Genomic DNA, 15,691 nt, shown 5'->3' with positions numbered 1-15,691 from the left:
TTTCATATCATATTATAGAAGTCTTCCAATGAAGAGAAAGATCATGTCCTTTTATAAGTTTTCTCCTCTTTGTAGATAGAAAATTAGAGGCCCATAAATTCCAAAGTCTTTTGCTAATGCCAGGTACAGAGCTTGTGAGGAGCACAGGTAGGTGCCCGGGCATAGGCAGTATCAGAACACAGTTTTTCAGGTCCTTAGAGCTCAGGTCATAAAATGAGTTAATGTAGTTACTCATGATAAATACCAGTCTAGATATAGAACTTGCGTAAGCCCTCAATATACATATATCCACAGCACTGCACCATCCATAAAAACAGGATCATTTGAAAAATAAGCTCAGCATCTGATCTAACACCAGGGTGTAAAATCAGTGACCTTTGTTACAGCAGGAGGACTTAGCACACAAATGAGAAATCTTGCCTGCTTTCTATTCTCTTTTTAACTTCCACGGTAATACTGAGAAACTTAAAGTCTGTGTATTGAAAGAATTTTGGATGACACAAAAAATTGTCTTTGTCTTTTCATTCTTTTCTTGATAGCAATGGGCTGTTTCTGTTATGTTGTGTTTTTTTCCAATTATTTTTGTCTTTTAGTATTGGGAAGTGCCTCTCCTTCATTCTAAAGGGTAAAAGTGAAAGTGTTAGTCACTGAGTCGTGTCTGACTCTTTGGGACCCCACGGTCTGTAGCCCACCAGTCTCCTCTGTCCTTAGAATTCTCCAAGCAAGAATACTGGAGTGAGTTGCCATTTCCTCCTCCAGGGGATCTTCCCAACCCAGGGATTGAATCCGTGTCTCTTGCATTACAGGCAGATTCTTTTACTGTCTGAGCCACCAGGAATTCTCAAGGGGCTGGTATGTAATTCTGAAGGTATTTTGAGAATAACTTGAATGAGCCAGTCTTAAAAGTGAAAAGAACTTTAGCAATCCTACACAAATTTTCCCTGGATAATCCAGATTTCAATTATTCCTTCCCACAATTCCAGACTAATCAGTTGGTGGACAAATATTGATCCATCACTTATTGTTGTCAGATACTGGGAAGGCTACAGTGAACCAGAAAGACGAAACATCTACTGTCAAGGAACAGAAAACAATAAACATGGGAACGAACATAGAGGCGACTTCATGTAATTTCAGGTATTGATCTGTGCTATGATGAGGCTCAAATGAGGCATTAGGGTCATTTGGAGGGAAGAAGAGAAATGCTTTATCTATGGTTATCAGGCATGGTCTCTCAGAGAAGGTAGCTCTGGAGTTGAGATTTAAATGACAACAAGAGGGGGACTTCTCTGATGCTCCAGTGGTTAAGAATCCATGCTTCCTCTACTGGGGGAGTAGTTTTGGTCCCTGGTCAGGGAACTCAGATCCCACATGTCACGTGGTGTGGCCAAGGGAAAAAAAAAAGGCTGAAAAGATGATAACAAGAGGCAGACATAGGAACAGAAGAATGTTCCAAAAGGAGAAATGGCCAGTGTAGATGCCTTGAGTCGAGAAGAAGTCTGACAAATTAGGGGGACTGAAAAGAAGGGCAGGATGGTTGAAGCCCAGCAAACAGGTCCAGGAAAAAAAGATCAAGGTCAGATCATATTGGACCTGATAAGTCATGGTAAGAGTTGGGTCACAGTGGAAAGTTACTGGAAGGTTTTAGAAGGTAGGATGTGATGTGATCTGATTCCTGTGTTAGAAAGATCCCTCTGGGTAATACATGGTGGATAAACCAGGAAAGTAGCAGAAGTGAGGGACTGGCAGTCCTTTTAAGGAGGTGAGTGCAGTAAACCAAAGAAGAGGTTATGAAGCTTGGATTAGGTTTGAAGCAATAGTATTTGTAAAACATTAGAGATGATGGGATTTTCTGATGGATGTATGAAGAAATGACAAGCATCATGGGATATCTTCCACTCTTTGTTAGAGCAATGGGATGGAGAGTGATACCAACTACTGGGATGGGAAGGATGGGATGGAGGGTGAGGTTAGAAGGAGAATTAGTAGTTCTGCTTTAGCCATGTTATGTTTGAAATGCCTAAAGTGAGAGCCAAGCAGAGATGTCAAACGGACACTGGAATATATGAGATGGCATTGAGGGTTAGAGAGAGAAATATGAGACCTCTCAGTGTATATAGATGGCACTGGAAACCAAGGGCCAGGTGTGAGGCCTTGGAGAGTATGGATGGAGAAGAGAAATTGGGAAGAATAGAGCAGTCTAGTAAAAGAGGAGAAACCAGCAGAATAGAAAGAAATGCGTTTCTAACAAGACAGGGAAATCCTAGAAAGTGTGATACAGAAACTTCAAGAAGATGTACAAAGAAGGAAGGATTGATCAAGTATGTTCAACACTGTCAAAAAGTGAGTTAAAATGAAAACAGAGTTAATGTTTCTTTGGCAAGATGTAGGCTGATGCTGATCTTGATAAGGGTTCTTTCAGGGGAGTGGAATGGAAGGAAATTCCATCAAAGTGAGCTGGAAAGAGAAAGAAAGTGGAGACGGGAATACTAACAACTCTTTCAAAGAGTTGTTAGTTGTTATAAAGGGGAGCAGAGAAATGGGTCTGTACCTGGAAGATACAGAATCAAAAGACAGTTTGTTGGTTTGATTGTCTGACATTTAATTTTCAAATGGGTGATAAATAGCAAGGCATGTTTTAAAGGCTGATGAGAATTATCCAATAGAGAGGGAAATTGATTTATGTCCCTGCACACATTTTGGTGGGAGGGAATAGGGAAATAAATGCTCTCGTTGAACACATCCTCCAAACATGGCACCATTTAAACACATTTTAAATGCAATAAATTGACATGTTGAGACTATAACAAAAAGATGATAGAGGAAGCAATGTGGAAGTAAGATATGGACATGCACAGAGAAGCGTCTCACATCACAGCTTCTGTATTACATAACGGGAAAAAGCATCAGTCACTTAGACCACAGTGTGAATGATGTCTTCTGGGACTTGTGCAATAGGGCAGACTTGAACTTAAGACTAAACTTGAACTTGAACTTAAGATTGTTTGGGCTAGGACTTCCCTGGTTGTTGTGATTAAGAATCTGCCTGCCAATGCAGGGGACATGGGTTCGGTCCCTGGCTCGGGAAGATTCCACTTGCCAAGGGGCAACTCAGTCCATGTGCCACAGCTACCGAGCCCGTGTGATGCTACTGCTGTAGGTTGCATGCCCTAGAGCCTATGCTCTGCAACAAGAGAAGCCACCTCAATGAGAAGCCCATGCACGGCAACTGGAGAGTAGCCCCGCTCACAACACGAGAGAGCAATGAAGACCCAGTGCAGCCAAAAATAAATAAATAATTAATTAAAAAAAAAATTTGTTTGGGCTAGATCCTCTACCAACCAACCATTGGTGCAGACCCATGTCTGAATTTTCTCTGCAGAGTTAAGAATGTGAGACATACATCAACCCACTCACCATGACCACCTCCAAAGATGCTGACGTTGTTGCCCGATGCACTTCTCGGAAGTCTTTTGCCTCCAGAAGTAAAGGAAGACACGCATGATAAACCACATACCCCAAGTTTTGTGTCATAAAGTAGGATCAGCACTCACTCAATCCATCTCCACACCTTCAGACAGAAGTGACTTTGAAACAATTCAGTATTCCAAAGAAATATCCAAAGTTGTTCCCCCCGCAATTTTTTTTCCTCCATTATTATCACAGGCATTTGAGAATGCGTGTGCAGACCATACATCCTTGTCCAAGAACCATCACACACTTCAGATTCTGCAGGGCTGGGTAGCCAATCATCCTATAACTGGTGATCTCCACCCCCAGGACCGCCTGCGGTAGGTAGGTGAGGAGTACCTAACAGACTGCCCTCTAAAAATTCAAACTATGTTGTGATGCTAAGTCAGCTTCATTCATCCCACAGCAAGGTCTGGCTCCGTGTGCTCCTGACTTCCTGGTAACACTCACACCACTCTCTGCCTTCAACATGAGGAGCCAGGACTCAAGATCACTGTTAATCCTCCAGATTGTCATCATCACACTTTTTTCTATTCCTATTTCTCACCTGCTCCCAGGCCTTCCCCATTCCCCCAAACCTTTTGTTGTATGGTCTAGAAGCCACAGTTCATCATCAGCAAAAATACCCTTTGTCTTCAATTTCTCTGAACATTTCATTAGCCTTTATGCCCTAATTGTGTAGTTTTCAAACATTTTGGTTTCAGGGCACTCTTAAAAAGTATTTGGGATGCCCGCCCCCCCAAAAAAAAACCCTTTTTTGTATTTGTTAGATCTATAAATACTGGATTTGAAATACAACATTTAATTTAAAAATAACTGTAGTAGAACCATCACATATTTTATGAAAAATAGCTATACATATACATTTTTTCAGTCCCGGGAAGAATGGCATTGTTTTACATTTCTGCAAATCTCTCTAACTTCCAGCTTAATGGAAGACAGCTGGATTCTTCTACACTCCTGCATTCAATCTGTCATGTTATTACACATCATGTAGCCTCTGGAAAATTCCACTGTAGATTTGTGATAGAATGAGAGCAAAGAGGCAAATAGTATCTTAGTGCTACTGTTGCAGGAAGGGGGACCCCTTCCAGGGCCCGAAACTGGGCTCTTGTCTAACACCCGGAAATGAATTGTCCAAGGAGACACATCTGCTAACAAAGCAAGAGATTTTACTGGGAAAGGGCACCCGGGTGGAGAGCAATAGGGTAAGGGAACCCAGGAGAACTGCTCTGCTGCGTGGCTCGCAGTCTCGGGTTTTATGGTGATGGGATTAGTTTCCGGGTGGTCTTTGGCCAATCATTCTAATTCAGAGTCTTTCCTGGTGGCGCACGCATGGCTCAGCCAAGATGGATGCTACCGAGAGGGATTCTGGGAAGTGGACGGACACACGATGTCTTCTTTAGACCTTTCCCGAACTCTTCCGGTTGGTGATGGCTTATTAGTTCCGTATTCCTTATCAGGATCTCCTGTCATAAAACAGCTCATGCAGAAGGTTACTATGGTGCCTGGCCAGGGTGGGCGGTTTCAATCAGTGTGCCTCCCCTAACACTACGATGAAAATACTTTTTGGCTTATGGATCTCTGACAGGGTTTTAGAGGCTCTCTGGGGTTCCTTAACTACGCTTTGAGAATCACTGTTCTAAATAAACACTGGTTCTGCCCTGAGGGCCTTCCCTTCTCTGAAATCCTGAATGGAGGTGGTTTCTCCCGCACAGTCCTTGTATCACTGGACTTCAAGGGAGAGCAGTTGTTTTCCTTATTCCTTGTGCCACTTCCAAACCACAGTCCCTCCCTAAACATCCCATCAAACCATCAGACCACTCTACCCACTCTCCCTCCTTGTTGTGGTCATTGCAGTCTCCCAGTTAGCCTCCTCTTTCCTTGAAGATTTGAGTCCTTGTTCAAGGTCACTCTGCCTCTGATGGTTTCAATGTCCACTCAATATCCATTGAAGAATTATGTTGGTGATTTCAATATCCACAGAAAGACTTCTTCCAGCGTCCTGGAAGCTCAGTTCCTCAACCCCAGTTCCAATGACCGTTTCCTTCATTCTACCACAGCCACCCACTCTGATGGTCAGCCTTGACCTTGTCCTTTCCTATTGCCACCCTGACCCGCTCTCTAACTTTCCACTTCTCTCCCTCTAGTTTCCTGCCTCGCATAATTCTTCAGCTCGCTGGGATGTATTGGGTTGGCCAAAAAGTTCCCAAATGAAAATGGCACGTAACCCCTCATGTCCTCACTCCCCTCCTCATTCAGCTTAGATTCTGTTATCATGTTAACTTCTCCCCATACGTCCTAGACTCCCTTGCACCTTTCTCATTTCTTTGCTTTGCTACATTAAGGTTGTTTCATCAAATTCTCCTCTACTCAGTGCCTACATCAATATGAACATAAGTGGAGAAATACAGGCTACTCAGCATCCACACCAAATATGTCTAGTCTTTTCACACTTCTATTGTCTCCTACATGCCAAAGTTTACTTCCACATCCTCATTCTCATCTGAGAACCTTACTTCCTTCTTTGCATGATAATATAGGAACATCTAACAACAATTTCGACGATGCTATGGACTGAATGCTTGTATCCCCCCAGATTCATATGTTGAACCCTTAATCCCTGATGTGATGGTATTTGGAGGTAGGGCTTTTAGGAATTAATTAAAGTTAGATGAGGTCAAAAAGCCCTCACCAAGAATCAAACCTGCTGGTTCCTTGATCTTGGACTTCCTGGCCCCCACATCTGTGAGTAAATGGATGTCTGTTGTTTAAGCCCCCAAGTCTGTGGTATTTGTTATAGCAGCCTGACACATTTATCACCACTGCTGTGCCTATCCCCTAGCTGTAATCAGCAGCCATAGTCTGCCTCGCTCCTATTGCTGGAGATGAACTGCCAATGGGGATTCTGAGGCTAAACCCTCCATTGTGCAATTGATCCCATCCCTCACATTCCCCATCTCCTAGTGGAGCTGGTAGGATGCTCCCCTCCCCCACCCTTCCAGTTTATGTACAGCAAAACACCTTGAAAGAGTTTTCCATATTCATTGTTGCTAATATTTCTTCTTTTTCATTCTTTGACCCTCTCCAATCAGGCTTTCCTGTTCTCTATTCTGCCGGAACTATTTGTCCAGGTTATCCATGGTTGCCATGTCATAGGAACTCAAATACTTGTTGAAGAAATGAATGAATGAATTCTCTGATGGTGAGGCTCTCCCAACAGAAAAGTCACACATGTGTACATGTGCACAAACAGACACACACACACACACACAGAGGGCAAGGGGGAGAGGGAGGGAGAGAGAAGGATGGAGAGAGAACTCTTTCTGGCCCCAGATCCTGCAAAGCCTGACTTGGCCTTAAGTCTGTGAGTGGCCTCTTTTATTTTAAGAGCAGGGTATGGGTAAGGCTGTCTTCTGTAACATAGTTATCTTGACCAAAACAGTCCTCCCTTCTAGTATAATCCACATCTTACAGTCGAGCAATGTTCCCTTGTGGGGAAGAAGCTTAAACTTTGATCTAGACTAGTATTAAGAGTATTATTTCAGGGAGAGCTTCCCACGTGGTCCAGTGGTAAAGAATCTGCCTGCCAATTCAAGAGATGCAAGAGACTCAAGTTTGATCCCTGGGTCAGAAAGAACCCCTGGAGTAGGAAATGGCATCTCGCTCCAGTACTCTTGCCTGGGAAATCCCATGGACAGAGGAGCCTGGCCGGCTACAGTTCATAGAGTTGCAAAGCACTGGCCATGACTGAACGTGCACACGCACGTTATTTCAGGGCAGTTCCTAATCCGTGCATCTCAGTTGCAGATACAACCTGGTTTTCAGGGATGTTAGAAAGTCTAAATGAAGCTTATGAGAGATATGTGAAATATTTGGCATAGTGCTTGGCACAATGTAGGGCATTTTTTACTAGCAATAGAAAACTAATGAGGCGCCATATAAGAACAAGGGACTGTTGTGTGCTTATTGTCCATAATATTTGTTTCCCTAGATAAATAATCCCAGTGCCTTCACTGTAAAGCCTAGTATTGTGCTTGATTTCCAATTTGGTTCACATGTGTTTCAACCTTTCTTTATACTCTAATGATTGCTGTATTCAGTTCAGTTCAGTCGTTCAGTCATGTCCGACTCTTCGTGACTCCATGAATCGCAGCATGCCAGGCCTCCTTGTCCATCACCAACTCCCAGAGTTCACCCAGACTCACGTCCATCAAGTCAGTGATGCCATCCAGTCATCTCATCCTCTGTCGTCCCCTTCTCCTACTGCCCCCAATCCCTCCCAGCATCAGAGTCTTTTCCAATGAGTCAACTCTTCACATGAGGTGGCCGAAGTACTGGAGTTTCAGCTTTAGCATCATTCCCTCCAAAGAAATCCCAGGGCTGATCTCCTTCAGAATGGACTGATTGGATCTCCCTGCAGTCCAAGGGACTCTCAAGAGTCTTCTCCAACACCACAGTTCAAAAGCATCAATTCTTCAGTGCTCAGCTTTCTTCACAGTCCAACTCTCACATCCATACATGACCACAGGAAAAACCATAGCCTTAACTAGACGGACCTTTGTTGGCAAAGTAATGTCTCTGCTTTTGAATATGCTAAGGAGTAAGCGTCTTTTAATTTCATGGCTGCAGTCACCATCTGCACTGATTTTGGAGCCCAAAAAAATAAAGTCTGACACTGTTTCCACTGTTTCCCCATCTATTTCCCATGGAGTGATGGGACCGGATGCCATGATCTTCGTTTTCTGAATGTTGAGCTTTAAGCCAACTTTTCACTCTCCACTTTCACTTTCATCAAGAGGCTTTTGAGTTCCTCTTCACTTTCTGCCATAAGGGTGGTGTCATCTGCATATCTGAGGTTATTGATATTTCTCCCAGCAATCTTGATTCCAGCTTGCGCTTCTTCCAGTCCAGCGTTTCTCATGATTGCTGTATTACTGCAATGCAAATATACTCTCATGTTAAAAAAGTACTGTTGAGTATAAAGGAGACTTTTCAAGTGGTCCAAGAATATGGCAATAAAATGGTAATCCTAAAACGACTTTCACATGCTCCCACTTCAAACACAGATAAAAATAAGGAGCAGAATCACATAAATGTAACAACAAAAGATAGTAGTCTGCACTCCAAAGACAAATGGGAAAAGCAGCAATGAGTTTATGCTAATTTCTGTTGGGGTAGGGAGGGGGAGAAGAAGGGGATAGGAAGAAGAGTGTTAAAGAGGATAAAGAAAAAGGCACAGGGAGGGCTTCCCTCGTGGCTCAGCGGTAAAGAATCCGCCTGCCGGTGCAGGAGACCGGAGAGGGCAATGGCACCCCACTCCAGTACTCTTGCCTGGAGAATCCCATGGATAGAGGAGTCTGGAAGGCTACAGTTCATGGGGTCGCTAAGAGTTGGACACGACTGAGCGACTTCACTTTCACTTTCATGCATTGGAGAAGGAAATGGCAACCCACTCCAGTGTTCTTGCCTGGAGAATCCCAGGGATGGGGGAGCATGGTGGGCTGCTGTCTATGGGGTCGCACAGAGTCAGACACGACTGATGCGACTTAGCAGCAGCAGCAGCAGTACAGGAGAGGAGGGTTGAGTCCCTGATCGGGGAAGATCCCACATGCTGAGGAGCAACTCAGCCCCCACTGAGCCTGTGCTCCAGAACCTGGGAATAGCAACTACTGAGCCCACGGGCCCCAATTACTGAAGCTCAAGCGCCCTAGAGTTCATGCTCTGCAACAAGAGAAGCCATCGCAATGAGAACCCGTCCACCACAATGAGAGAATAGCCCCTGCACGCCAAAACTAGAGAAAAGCCTGCGCAGCAACAAAGATACAGTCCAGCCAAAAATAAATACATAAAATTATTTTTTTCAAAGGCAAGGTAAGAGAGATGGTCTTGTCCAGCAAAAGACTTCTGACCAAAAGAGTTTGTCCACGCCAGGGACTGGACTTGGGTCGCCTGCATTACAGGCAGATTCTTTACCATCTGAGCCACCTGAGAGGTCCCTGATATATAAACTAGGGTATTAATTAATGTATAACCAGTGATTCCTGGGTTGGGAATATCCACTGGAGAAGGAATAAGCTACCCACTCTAGTATTCTTGGGCTTCCCTCGTGGCTTAGCTGGTAAAAATCAGCCTGCAATGTGGGAGACCTGGGTTTGATCCCTGAGTTGGGAAGACCCCCTGGAGAAGGGAAGGGCTACCCACTCCAGTATTCTGGCCTGGAGAATTCCATGGACAGAGGAGCCTGGCAGACTACAATCCATGGGGTCACAAAGAGTTAGACTTGACTGAACAACTCTCATTTCACTTCACTTCAGCCAGTAATCTTGGTTTCCAGGACTCTGCCTAGTATCACATTGATAAATTATCTCTTTAAGTGAAAGAGATAATTAGTAGGAAATTTATTCATTTGCCATTTTAATCTAAATCTTCCTCTGCAAGATGGAATGCCCATTATAACTTAAACATTGCATCATATGCCTCCCACTTCCTTCTTTTCTTAGTTTTTTTGCTTTCTCTCTCTCTCTCTGTCTCTTACACACATGTGGAATCTACACTAGCAACAGTTACAACTGACATGAATATTAATTGCAGACATACGATGTGCTGGCACTGTGTTAGGTGCTTTGCAAGCAGTAGCTCACTCCTCAGACAACAAACCCTGTGACATGGGTGCTATTATTATCCCCATTGTACAGATGAAGAAATTCAGGCTTCAATGAATGGTTGAGTCCTTTCCCAAGGTCACGCAACTTGTCAGAAGTAGAAATAACCACAAATAACAGTGTTTTCTTTCTCACTGTAAGTTCTTCCCTACCCTGAGTCATCTCGACCTCCCAATTTAGGGAGAGGAAGTTGCAGAGCTGTTTGGGGAAGATAACTATTCTCATCCAAACCACCAACTGTAGGGAGGTTTTCTGCTGGACGTGGGAAATAAGGAGAATTCTGCAGTAGGAGAAAGTAAACAGGCCCCAGATACCCTTTGGATACCCACTTGGACAGCTATCCCTAGCAACTCGGTCATGGTAAGCCAAGCCAGAGTGTGGATGGCCACGGTGCACAGAGAATTCTCTGTTCACTCTCTGGCGTTAACTGGGGCAGTTCTGATTTGACATCACTCAATGTCTGTTCCACCTCTTCTAAGTATGGTACTCATATTACCAGAGTTTGGGTGTTTCTGCATGACTTTCATCAGTGAAGTCTAACTTAGGACATTTCTCAAACTCTTCTCTGAGGAAGAGTAAGCCACAAGATGTTGCTAGTGTTGCTGGAGAAAGGTTCCTCACTCAAACAATCTTTGGAAATATAGCATACAATATCGCAACGTGCATCTGTATGTTAAGATCTTGGGGGTGGACTGCAGGAAAGAAACATTCAATAATTTCATTTCTTTTCATGGAATACTATTAACAGTTTAAGGATATAATTTTCCATAGAGCACAATTGGTACAATGCTGTCCTAGACTGAAGAATTGCATGTCAGTCAAATTTGCTTTGAAGACAGCCCAGGACTAAATAAGATCACGGGGAGGTAGTAGTAGAGGCTTCCTGGCAGACTCTGCTTTCAGCTTTTTAATTTCTTGGATGACAGATATGCGATAGTATCCTAAATTTACAGGGGAAAAGTCTGCCTGCTTCACTGTGACTACAGAAACAAAATGAATAACCTTCACAATCACTCCTTCTGACCTATGCATCTCATCTGGGCTGGAGAAAAGAATAAGAACCAGTCACCTCCTTCAGAAGAAAGGCTGATGAGAGCAGATGCAGATGTGATCAAGGCATTTGATAGTGAATTAGCATAAGCAGCGATATTTGCTGAGAGCACATAGGTACCACGTGCAGGCTAGGCTCCCAGCAGGCAGTGGGTGACCTGCTTAATTGCACAGCCTTCTGGTGATGCATCATGGGCCTGTCCATTTGGGAAGTACCCAGAACATAGCACTGTACCTCGACTGAATAGACACTTAAAAATATTTATTAAAGGAAGGAAGAGTGGGAGGAAGGAAACAAATTGAGGTTTAGAGATGCTCACTTGCCCAACATCACACCTCTGGTGAGCAGGAGAGCCAGGACTTAAATGCCAAATAGCTGAGCTCTCCCATGACTCGCCGACTGCCAAGATTTTGGTTAGCTAGCACACAACCAGCTTCAAGGAGCTGGCTTGAGGTTCTGGCCACATGTGCTCTGTATGTTCGCTTTGGCATTATTATTACTGTGCAATCACAATTGCTGTTTTGACACAGCACTTTTAGTGGGGGCGGGGGTGGGGGCTGATACTGACAGCTAAAATTTAGTGAGCACTTAGTACATGTCACTGCACTGAGAACATGATTCAGCTCATTCCCCATGACCATCCTAGAAGTCAGTACAATTACAAACCCATTTTATAGATGCAGAAACTGAGGAGCAGAGAGATTAGATGACAACCTCTAACTAAGTGGTGGAGTCAGGATTTGAATGGAGGCAGCTATTTTAGTTCTAGTGTGCGTGCTCAGTCATGTCTGACTCTTTGAGACCTCATGAACTGAGGCCCAACAGGCTTCTCTGTCCATGAAAATTTCCAGGCAAGAATACTGGAATGAGTAGCCATTTCCTGCTTCCAGGGGATCTTCTGTGACCCAGGAACTGAACCTTCATTTCCTGTGTCTTCTGCATCGGTAGGCAGATTCTTTACCACTGTGCCACCTGGGAAGCCGGAACTGAGGCAGTTTGACTGCCCAAATCCCTGTTTTTAACCTCTTAGCTACATGTATTCCATCTGGCCAATTACAGATATCCCAAGAGAAGGAAAAGAGGCAGGTACCACACACAGCTGGATAATTTTATCTGCTTTATTAATCTAACCCTTAAAGATGTTTACATAGATCTAAGCACATCACCAGTACCAACTCATTTAATCTTCAAAATACAGCAAAACAGTATGAAAGTGAAAGTTGCTCAGTCATGTCCAACTCTTTGGGACCCCACGGATCATACAGTTCATGGAATTCTCCAGGTCAGAATACTGGAGTGGGTAGCCTTTCCCTTCTCCAGAGGATCTTCCCAACTCAGGGATTGAACCCAGGTCTCTAGCATTGCAGGCTGACTCTTTACCAGCTGAGCCATAAGGGAAGCCCAAGAATACTGGAGTGGGGAGCCTATCCCTTCTCCAGTGGATCTTTCCAACCCAAGAATCAAACTGGGGTCTCCTGCATTGCAGGCAGATTCTTTACCAACTGAGTTATCAAAACAGTATTCTGCTGCTAAGTTGCGTCAGTCGTGTCCAATTCTGTGCGACGCCATAGACGGCAGCCCACCAGGCTCCCCCGTCCCTGGGATTCTCCAGGCAAGAACACTGGAGTGGGTTGCCATTTCCTCCTCCAATGCATGAAAGTGAAAAGTGAAAGTGAAGTCGCTCAGTCGTGTCCGACTCTTAGCAACCCCAAGGACTGCAGCCCACCAGGCTCCTCTGTCCATGGGACTCTCCAGGCAAGAGTACTGGAGTGGGGTGCCATTGCCTTCTCCATTATTTCCGTTTCATAGATGAGAAAACCAAGGCACAGAGAGCTTAGTTGCTCAAAGTCACACAGCAAATGGCAGAGCTGGAACTCAAACCCAGGCAGTCTGCTCCCTAGTCCTTAGGCTTAACCCCTACAGGATGAAGCCCAATGGGAACAGGCAGGCACCTCATTTAAAGGTGAAATACCCTCCCAAGACCAGTGGCTAAAATGATCTCCAAGTTCCTACTCAGAGCCATCTGCAGTCCTGGAAATTAAACAGGGGTCAGGGAGCTTGAATGACTTAATTGCTGTTCAATTTAGATTTCCTGGCTGAAAGGGTTTCTGCTCATCCTACTGGAAATTAATAGCCAATTGTTTCTTTGCATTCTTGTGGGAGGGTGAGCCATTCTGCCTGGGCCCTGGCTGTTTCTGGAACAGTAAGCACTCAGCCAGCATCAGCCAGGTAAAGGCTGGGAAGTGAAGAAACCAAGTCTCTTGTTGAACCTGGTAGCTTACTCCACTGGTCTAGGAGCTGGGGCCCCTCCTCCTGACTTTGCAGGAAAACTGCCCCTGTCGTGAGTCAGTTCAACACCCTTCTGCGCCTCTAACAGAGGGAGTCAGAGGAAGGAAAGGCGGTTATTTGTTAGGAGAAGGGGCACAAGGTCTTCAAAGGAAGCATGAGAAGCAGCAACCATAGCATCTATAGGAGTGACCCTGCACTATTAACAGTGGATCCCGCTTAGCACAGTAAGTCTACCCCCAGCCTTGCGGGATGGAAGTGAGCTTGGAGATACGGTGGGAGCGACCTCTGCCTGGGCACAGGGCAGGGACTCCGTGAATACACACTGAATATCTTGTAACATGAGTATAACTGAACATCCTTGAAACACTGGGTTTTACTTTTTCCTGGTCCCTGGTCACCTCCTTATTCTGTCTGCCAGTGTGACTAGAGGAATACTATAAGCTGGCTGGATCCCAGCCTCATCTCCAGCTACTCTTTCTTTTCACTCACCTTGCAGTGCACCAAGTCACACTGAGCTGCTTGCAATCTTGGCAAGGTGGGACTGCATTCAAATCAAGGGGCCAGGCAATGGAGACAAACTAGATTTCAGCACTGGTCCAGCAGTACAGCACTGTGAAGTTGGGCACAACACTTAACCTCTCTGGGCCTGGAGTGCCCTGTTCTCCCTTATAAAATACCACTTCCCCCTCCAGGCGCCAGGTCAGGATTATCTTTTCTCCGCCCCAGGTAGCCTGCCCAGCACTTTGCACACCCTCCTTTGCACCTACCCTGGGCACCCGGCCTTTCACACCCTCCCTTGCAGCATTTGTGTGAGCGCCTTACAGAGATCAGTTCACCTGTTCTCTGCTCACAAATCAGGAAATCAGTGATGCCGGGTGATTTATCTTCGAATCACCAAACCTAGGCAATGCCTGGGATACAATCATGCATGCTCAGTCGCTCAGTCTTCTTCTGAGTCTTTGCGACCCCATGTAATTCACCAGGCTCCTCTGTCCATGGGATTCTCCAGGCAAGAATACTGGAGTGGGTTGCCATTTCCTCCTCCAGGGGAATCTTCCTGACCCAGGGATTGAACTTGCGTCTCCTGCATTGACAGATGGATTCTTTACCACTGAGCCATCTGGGAAGTCCCCTGGGATATAATACAGGCTTAGGAAAAGCTGTTATGGAAGAATAGAGGAAGAATATAAATGAAGAAAGAAACACAGATGGAGAGAGAAAGGGACCCATCTCTGATGACCCCTTAAAAACAGCAGGTATGGTTTGAGAAGTTCTAGAAAAAAATGTCCTTATCCTGAAAATATCTATTTTGCTTGCCCAGAGTCTAAGATTTCCTGCTTGGGAGACTTGTTCCTGGGGTTGAAGATACTGTCTCCCCTTGTTTTTTTTCCAAGGGTAATGTGTTCAACTATTATCAGCCAAGCACCTTAGCGTTCCATCACAAGATGGATTTCCAAAAGACAAGTGGGGAAAGCACGTCAGTGCTTTGGTGCTAAAGGTGGAGGAAAGGGGCCTTACAAAGGGAAGGGAGGGATCAGTGACCTAAAAAACAAGTCCATTTCAGTGAGTCAGAGTCATAAGAATGAGAACATGCAATTCTCATTCCCACCCTACCCTGCCTACCCGGTTCTCCTTTGCGTCAGTCACTCCAAAGCCCTCTTCTCAACTCCAGCTGGTGCCTGGATCCTTGCATGCAAGACCAGAAACTCTAGTGATTGCTGCACTGCTTTGGTCTGATGGAATATCCTTTTTCTCCTCCTTTCTTGTTTTTCTTTCTTCTCCTCCTCCTTCCTTTTCCTCTTCCTCTTCTCCTCCTCTGCTTCCTTTTTCTTCTTCTATCTTCTCTCTCTCCTTTCTCTTTTCCTTGTAAGATATGTGTACCATTTGCTATGACTTTAGCCCTGTGAGTCTGGACTAGGTAAGGGAAGACCCTCTCATCAACTAATGCTCCAGAATGTCAAGGGACCTCAGAAGTCACTCACCCAACTCTGCCTCATGCCCGAATCCTTTCCAGCACCCACTCCAGAAGTGGCTTCTGCTTGAACCCTTTCAGGGACGAGATGCTCACTGCCTCTCAGGGTAGCCGTTCCATTCTGGGAAGCTCCCATGGCTAGATGAAACCAGATCTGCCACTCTGAAGCTTATCCAAAGGAAGAAAAACAAGTAGAAATAAGCGATTTGTGTTAGATGACGTTGGGAAATTCTGAAGAAGTTC

This window comes from Bubalus kerabau, chromosome 15 (genome assembly GCF_029407905.1).
Source record: "Bubalus kerabau isolate K-KA32 ecotype Philippines breed swamp buffalo chromosome 15, PCC_UOA_SB_1v2, whole genome shotgun sequence".
NCBI lineage: Eukaryota > Metazoa > Chordata > Mammalia > Artiodactyla > Bovidae > Bubalus > Bubalus kerabau.
Note: the sequence above shows the minus strand (reverse complement) of the source record.